The sequence below is a fragment of the Gossypium arboreum genome, chromosome 3 (assembly GCF_025698485.1).
Source record: "Gossypium arboreum isolate Shixiya-1 chromosome 3, ASM2569848v2, whole genome shotgun sequence".
Taxonomy (NCBI): domain Eukaryota; kingdom Viridiplantae; phylum Streptophyta; class Magnoliopsida; order Malvales; family Malvaceae; genus Gossypium; species Gossypium arboreum.
In genome coordinates this window covers 58,429,335-58,436,881 of record NC_069072.1, presented here as the reverse complement: position 1 = coordinate 58,436,881, position 7,547 = coordinate 58,429,335, and positions in this window count along the sequence as shown.

The following is a 7,547-nucleotide window of genomic DNA, read 5'->3' as shown; positions in this document are numbered from 1 at the left end:
CCCGTGTGTCTTGGCCGTGGTCGAGCCTAACTTGAGCCACACAGCTAGCCACACGCCCGTGTGCCTTGGCCGTGCTCGAGCCTGACTTAAAATTGTAGAGTACTCCAAGGGACACACGCCCGTGTCTCTGCCTGTGTGGACAAAAATAGGTTATTTGAATAGCCAACTTGCCACCCCAATTGGGTCAAACCTACAAGCACAAAACTAAGCATATTTTGTACACCAATTTCAACCAATCTCTATTCGAAAACATACACTAATCATGCCTTTACATTATCAATAAATTCCAATCTCAATTCATCAACAAAAACATACCAAAACCTAAACTAAATTCATACCAAAACATATGTTTCAATACATCATTCAATCTCATGCTCAAAACTTACCAAAACTTATCAACATTGACCATTTGTAACACCCCGTACCCGAGACCGTCGCCAGGGTTGTAACACCCCGTACCCGAGACCGTTGCCGGAGTCGAACACGAGGTGTTAACGGACTTAATTCATTAATTAAACAGCTCATACAATTCATTTTAAAATTTCCAGACAAGCTAGCTAACTGCATCACAGTCGCTTTAAAAATCATATCTCGAGTTACGAAACTCAAAATCCAATTCCGTAAATTTTTCCTGAAACTAGACTCATATATATATCTACTAATTTTTTTCTAGAATTTTTGGTTGGGCCAATTAGTACAGTTTATTATTTAAAGTTTCCCCTGTTTCAGGGTTCAACTACTCTGACCTCTGTGTATTACGAATCAGATATCTCCCTATACAGACCTTCAATGACTATGCCGTTTGTCTCTAATAAAACTAGACTCAATAAGGAATCTGTACATATAAAGCGTGACTTCTAATTATCTTTGTAAAATTTATGGTGAATTTCCAAATTCAGAACAGGGGATCCAGAAATCACTCTGTCCCTGTTTCACAAAAATTTAAACATCTCATAAAATATAGCTCATATACCTGTTTCGCTTATTCCATATGAAAATAGACTCATCAAGCTTCGATTCCATAACTTATTCATTATTTAATTCCATTTCTACTATTTTTAGTGATTTTTTAAACTCACGTCACTGCTGCTACCTGAATCTATTTTATGGTAAATTTTACCTATTTCATGGTTTCCATGGATTAGCTAGCAATTTGACATACATAATACCAAATATGATCATGATTAGCCATTCCAATGGCTAATCATTACCAAGCATTTCTATTTCCATACCACTCAATAACCATATCATAAGACCATATATACAAAATGATTATAATGCTATACATGGCATACTCAAAATATACAAGCCATTATGCCAAGATGGTATACGGATAGTGTGAGCGTGCCTCCGACCGCTTCGATTTCGAGCTGGCTTGTCAACACTACAAGGAATGAAAAGGAGGAGTAAGCATAAATGCTTAGTAAGCTCACATGCAAATAGCAAGTAACATAACCATATAAGCAAACATAAAACATCATTTGCATAATCATCACCAAGACATTCATATCACCTTTTCATTTATCATCTTACCATATTGTTGTTATATCGAGTTTTCAACCCGAGGGTTAAGTACATACCTGTTCAAATTATCCATTTCACAACACTTACCAATACGTCCCTTTCATCTTGAGTATTCCTCCATTTGAGTAGAACTTTACCCGTTGAACACATCGAATATAATTCGGATACATGGATAACTTGCACATAAGTGCCACATATTCAATCAAGCAATCATGTAACCCGCCCATAAGCGAACTCGGACTCAACTCAACGAGCTCGGGCGTTTGCATCCATAAGTGAACTCGGACTCAACTCAACGAGTTCGGACGCTCGCATCCATAAGTGAACTCGGACTCAACTCAACGAGTTCGGATGCTCAACCATCCTAGTGACATGTCACTTGTATCCTAATCTATTCCTAAGGTTCAAACGGATTTTCCTCGAACACATATCCTTGCCATCTTCCGTAAAATACGAAACCAATACTCGGTAGCACTTTATAGTTAATGATAATACACATATCTTGCATTTTATTCAAAATAACCACAAAGCATATATTTCATGATAAAATCAGCATATCATATATTTAACATCAATAACTTAAAAATAACAATTATGCTACATTATTTACACATGAACTTACCTCGTATGCGAAAATGGCTATTTTTACCATTTCGTCCACAACTTGGTATTTTCCCCATTTTAGCCCGAATTTCAGTTTTCCTTGCTCTATCATTTAAAATATAGTCTAATTAGGACTCACATTATTCAAATTGACCCAAAATCATATTTTGTAAAAATTACAATTTTGCCCCTAAACTTTTGCATATTTACACTTTTGCCCCAAAGCTCGTAAATTAAAATTCAGCCTATTTTCTTATGTTTTATGACATGCTGATCATTTTTCCCTTCTATGGCAACATCAAATTCTCACTCTAACATGTACTTATGACTATTAGGTATTTTTACCGATTAAGCCCTTTTGCTCGCTTTTCACTTAAAACCGAGTAGCACAAGTTGTCTAACATAATTTAAAACCTCATATTCTATCATAAAACACCAAAATACACAAATTTCACCTATGGGTATTTTTCCAAATATAAACCCTAGGTTAAATTATTGCTAGCATAAGCTAAATCGAGCTACGGACTCCAAAACGTAAAAATCATTAAAAACGAGGCTAGAACGAACTTACAATCGAGCTTGGAAGCTTGAAAACCCTAGCCATGGTTTCTCCTTGCTATATTCGGCCATGGGGTTGAAGATGAGCAAAATTGGCTTTTAATTTTGTATTTTAATTCATTTTACCCCTAAAGGACCAAAATGCCCTTACTACTAAACTTTCCAAAATTCCATCCATGTCCAATTTTGTACATAGACTTAGAAATTGGTAAAATTACTCTTTAAGGACCTCTAATTAATAATCTAATTCAATTTTATGCAAAATACTTCTAGAACACAAGTTTTGCAATTTATTCAATTTAGTCCCAAATTTCAAATTAAGCACTTTATGCATAAAATTTCTTCACTAAACTTTCACACAATATGCAATCATATCATAGACCTTAAAATAATCATAAAATAATTATTTCTATCTCGGATTTTGTGGTCACGAAACCACTATTCCGACTAGGCCCAAAATCGAGATATTACAACTCTCCCCCTTCGTGGATTTTCGCCCCAAAATCTTACCGTAAAAGTGGTCTTCACTTTTAATCTCATATTTGGTGTCAAGAACTTGCACTTAGACCGCACCTCAATACATCTCTTCAATTTCTCATATGATCTAAAAGCTTACAGCCTCAACTCTCAACTGTTCTTAAATTTTCAACCCTTCTCAATTTCCCATGATATCATGACATAAAACCCGGATCTCAACTTGATTTAATGGAGACCGAATTCCAAGAAATCCAACAATCAAAGAGACACGAAATTCCATGAATCGATGAGTAGGAATTCATTCAATACGATGTGATTTATAGATCTCGCCAAACATTTAACAATAGGATACATCACATTTTCCTCTTTCCGCCATAGAAATAATTCGATATGGCCTCAAGAATAATCCTTCTCATTTCCATCCCAATATCAACATTGACAAGGATAATTTTGATAGATCCCAATGCTCGGCTTTAACCCCTTTAACAACTCGATTTTATGTAACATCGATGCTCTAAACTATCACATTACCTCACCGTCTTGAAACACATCACAATTCATACAACAATACATTACCGAAAGTCAAGAAGTCTTTGCTCAATGTAGACTAGTCTAGTTCGGACGCTTGTTACCAATATTCTCATCTATCCGAACTCACAACATGTAAAAACTTTTCAGCTTTCACAAGATGGAAACCTTATCATTCGTAGTGACTTAAACTAATATTCAACTCTTTCTAATAAATATAGACTTCTCGTTCAAACTATTTACTCTTTGATCTGCAAAAAATGAAATTCTATTATCAAACTTGGGAAAAATAATCCCGACATAATTGTCACATGAAATCTTTCAAATAAATAATTTACCATACCGACTAAAACTCGCGCTTTTATCACCTATGCCTTTATCGATGTCAAATCCTTACACGAAATTAGAAAAATCCCAATACTAAAATCACCACATTACCAAGATCAAATTAGAAGTATAGTCATATTCAAAGAACGATTGAACATGAGTCATAATTGACAAATTATGGAACAAAGATAACAAGAAAACCGAATAAAGAAATCCAAGATAGAGAAACCCGAATAAAGAAATCCGAATAAAGAGATCCGGGATAAAGAAACCCAAGATACGATACTATGTCAAGAATCGAAAACCAAATTCATAGAGAAAATACAGAATACCACGATAATTCTTCAAAGAAAGAAAGTCCAAAAGAAAACATTATTTAATCCCATCAAATCAAATATAACAAGATCAATATATCTTCCCATACATATATATCGATGAAGCATCAAGTAGAAGAAACAGAATCATAATATCATATGAATTCTCTCATCAATTCTTATCGATTTAAATGAAATAGAATACCCGATAAAATAGAGCAATATAAATTATAAACCAATCAGACTACCAATGCTTTCATCCAACACCGAATTAGAAGACATTCCCATATAACAAGAATTTCTTCGAAGATCAATAGCCATAGAAATATTTCGAGAACGGGTGAACACATAGAACATCTCAAAAGAGATCGCTAATCTGTCCGGTCATAATCGTCACACTCGGATAATTCACATTTGAAATATCATTTCCCCAACTAGTTCTGCCGTCACAAATTTCATATTAAATCATTCACTAAAGAATGTCGATTCGAATAAATTTCGATTTACCAAAGAGAATTCCTTCTCTAACTGGGACAAGGCATAATTCCAATAATCTTTATATCAATCAGATACTTTCTGGCTCTGACTTTACTTATCAGCTCATTTTCAATCTCGGATCATACTTATAATTATTCTATCACTGAACTCTTTGGGTTTTCAATAGGAAACTTATTCAATACAAATCTCATGAAATTCCATTATAAGTACCACTTTGATAAGGGGGAGGGGTTGTAGGACCTCTGACTCGACTTTCTTATACATACACATATGACACAACTTCCATCATCATAGTAACATCATCAAAATCATGTCATTCATTCATGTTGGCTTACACCAATTTTCCTATTGTCCCATTTAGACAATATACTTATGCATACATTCTATGTTTTCTAGATAGCTTTACTTATCCATTCATTTAATTAAATTAATTCATGCTCATGACATTATATAAGGCCAAACAAACATAAATATTTGCATCACAATCACAACTTTCATTTCGTGCATCATCATGTACATATCATTACAATCATATAATTCAGTCCAACAATTTAACATAGATAAGTTCATTTCATTATAATCCTTTACCTCATAAAAATTATATACCATTAACATTCATCAACATTCGACATCCAATCAAGACAAGGACATTTTCATTCAGATCATAATATTATGACCTTTATTCATACCTCTACTACTTTCTATTTATTCCGTTCATCTTATCAAGTAAGCCACATACACTACATCATATGAGCATTAAGCAAATATGAATATTTATCACAACATGAACTTTCATCTCACATATTATCACATATGTATCATGAACCTTTATTCATACTTTTCTGAACCGAGACTTATCATAATCATAATTTTACTCAAATGCCTTTACTTAACATTGAACATGGTTGGCGCAGCTCGGTTGGAGAGTACCCTGTCTAAATAAGACGGTACTTATACGCGTCGGAAGACATCACACTATCACAAATCAGTGGCATGTATAGCTAAACTTTTACACATGCTAGGTTAGTCCGAGAACCGACTAAACCTGCTCGATACCACTAAATGTAACACCCGTGCACTCGAGACCGTTTCGAGTCGAACACGAGGTGTTAATGGACTTAATTCATTAATTAAACAGCTCATACAATTCATTTTAAAATTTCCAGACAAGCTAGCTAACTGCATCACAGTTGCTTTAAAAATCATATCTCGAGTTACGAAACTCGAAATCCAATTCCGTAAATTTTCCTGAAACTAGACTCATATATATATCTACTAATTTTTTCTAGAATTTTGGTTGGGCCAATTAGTACAGTTTATTAGTTAAAGTCTCCCTGTTTCAGGGTTCAACTACTCTGACCTCTGTGTATTACGAATCAGATATCTCCCTATACAGACCTTCAATGACTATGCCGTTTGTCTCTAATAAAACTAGACTCAATAAGGAATCTTTACATATAAAGCGTGACTTCTAATTATCTTTGTAAAATTTATGGTGAATTTCCAAATTCAGAACAGGGATCCAGAAATCACTCTGTCCCTGTTTCACAAAAATTTAAACATCTCATAAAATATAGCTCATATACCTGTTTCGCTTATTCCATATGAAAATAGACTCATCAAGCTTCGATTCCATAACTTATTCATTATTTAATTCCATTTCTACTATTTTAGTGATTTTTAAACTCACGTCACTGCTGCTGTCTGAATCTATTTTATGGTAAATTTTACCTATTTCATGGTTTCCATGGATTAGCTAGCAATTTGACATACATAATACCAAATATGATCATGATTAGCCATTCCAATGGCTAATCATTACCAAGCATTTCTATTTCCATACCACTCAATAACCATATCATAAGACCATATATACAAAATGATTATAATGCTATACATGGCATACTCAAAATATACAAGCCATTATGCCAAGATGGTATACGGATAGTGTGAGCGTGCCTTCGACCGCTTCGATTTCCGAGCTGGCTTGTCAACACTACAAGGAATGAAAAGGAGGAGTAAGCATAAATGCTTAGTAAGCTCACATGCAAATAGCAAGTAACATAACCATATAAGCAAACATAAAACATCATTTGCATAATCATCACCAAGACATTCATATCACCTTTTCATTTATCATCTTACCATATTGTTGTTATATCGAGTTTTCAACCCGAGGGTTAAGTACATACCTGTTCAAATTATCCATTTCACAACACTTACCAATACGTCCCTTTCATCTTGAGTATTCCTCCATTTGAGTAGAACTTTACCCGTTGAACACATCGGAATATAATTCGGATACATGGATAACTTGCACATAAGTGCCACATATTCAATCAAGCAATCATGTAACCCGCCCATAAGCGAACTCGGACTCAACTCAACGAGCTCGGGCGTCAGATCCATAAGTGAACTCGGACTCAACTCAACGAGTTCGGATGCCTAGTTACATCTCACGAACTCGGACTCAACTCAACGAGTTCGGACGCTCGCATCCATAAGTGAACTCGGACTCAACTCAACGAGTTCGGATGCTCAACCATCCTAGTGACATGTCACTTGTATCCTAATCTATTCCTAAGGTTCAAACGGGATTTTCCTCGAACACATATCCTTGCCATCTTCCGTAAAATACCGAAACCAATACTCGGTAGCACTTTATATTTAACAGATAATACACATATCTTGCATTTTATTCGAAAATAACCACAAAGC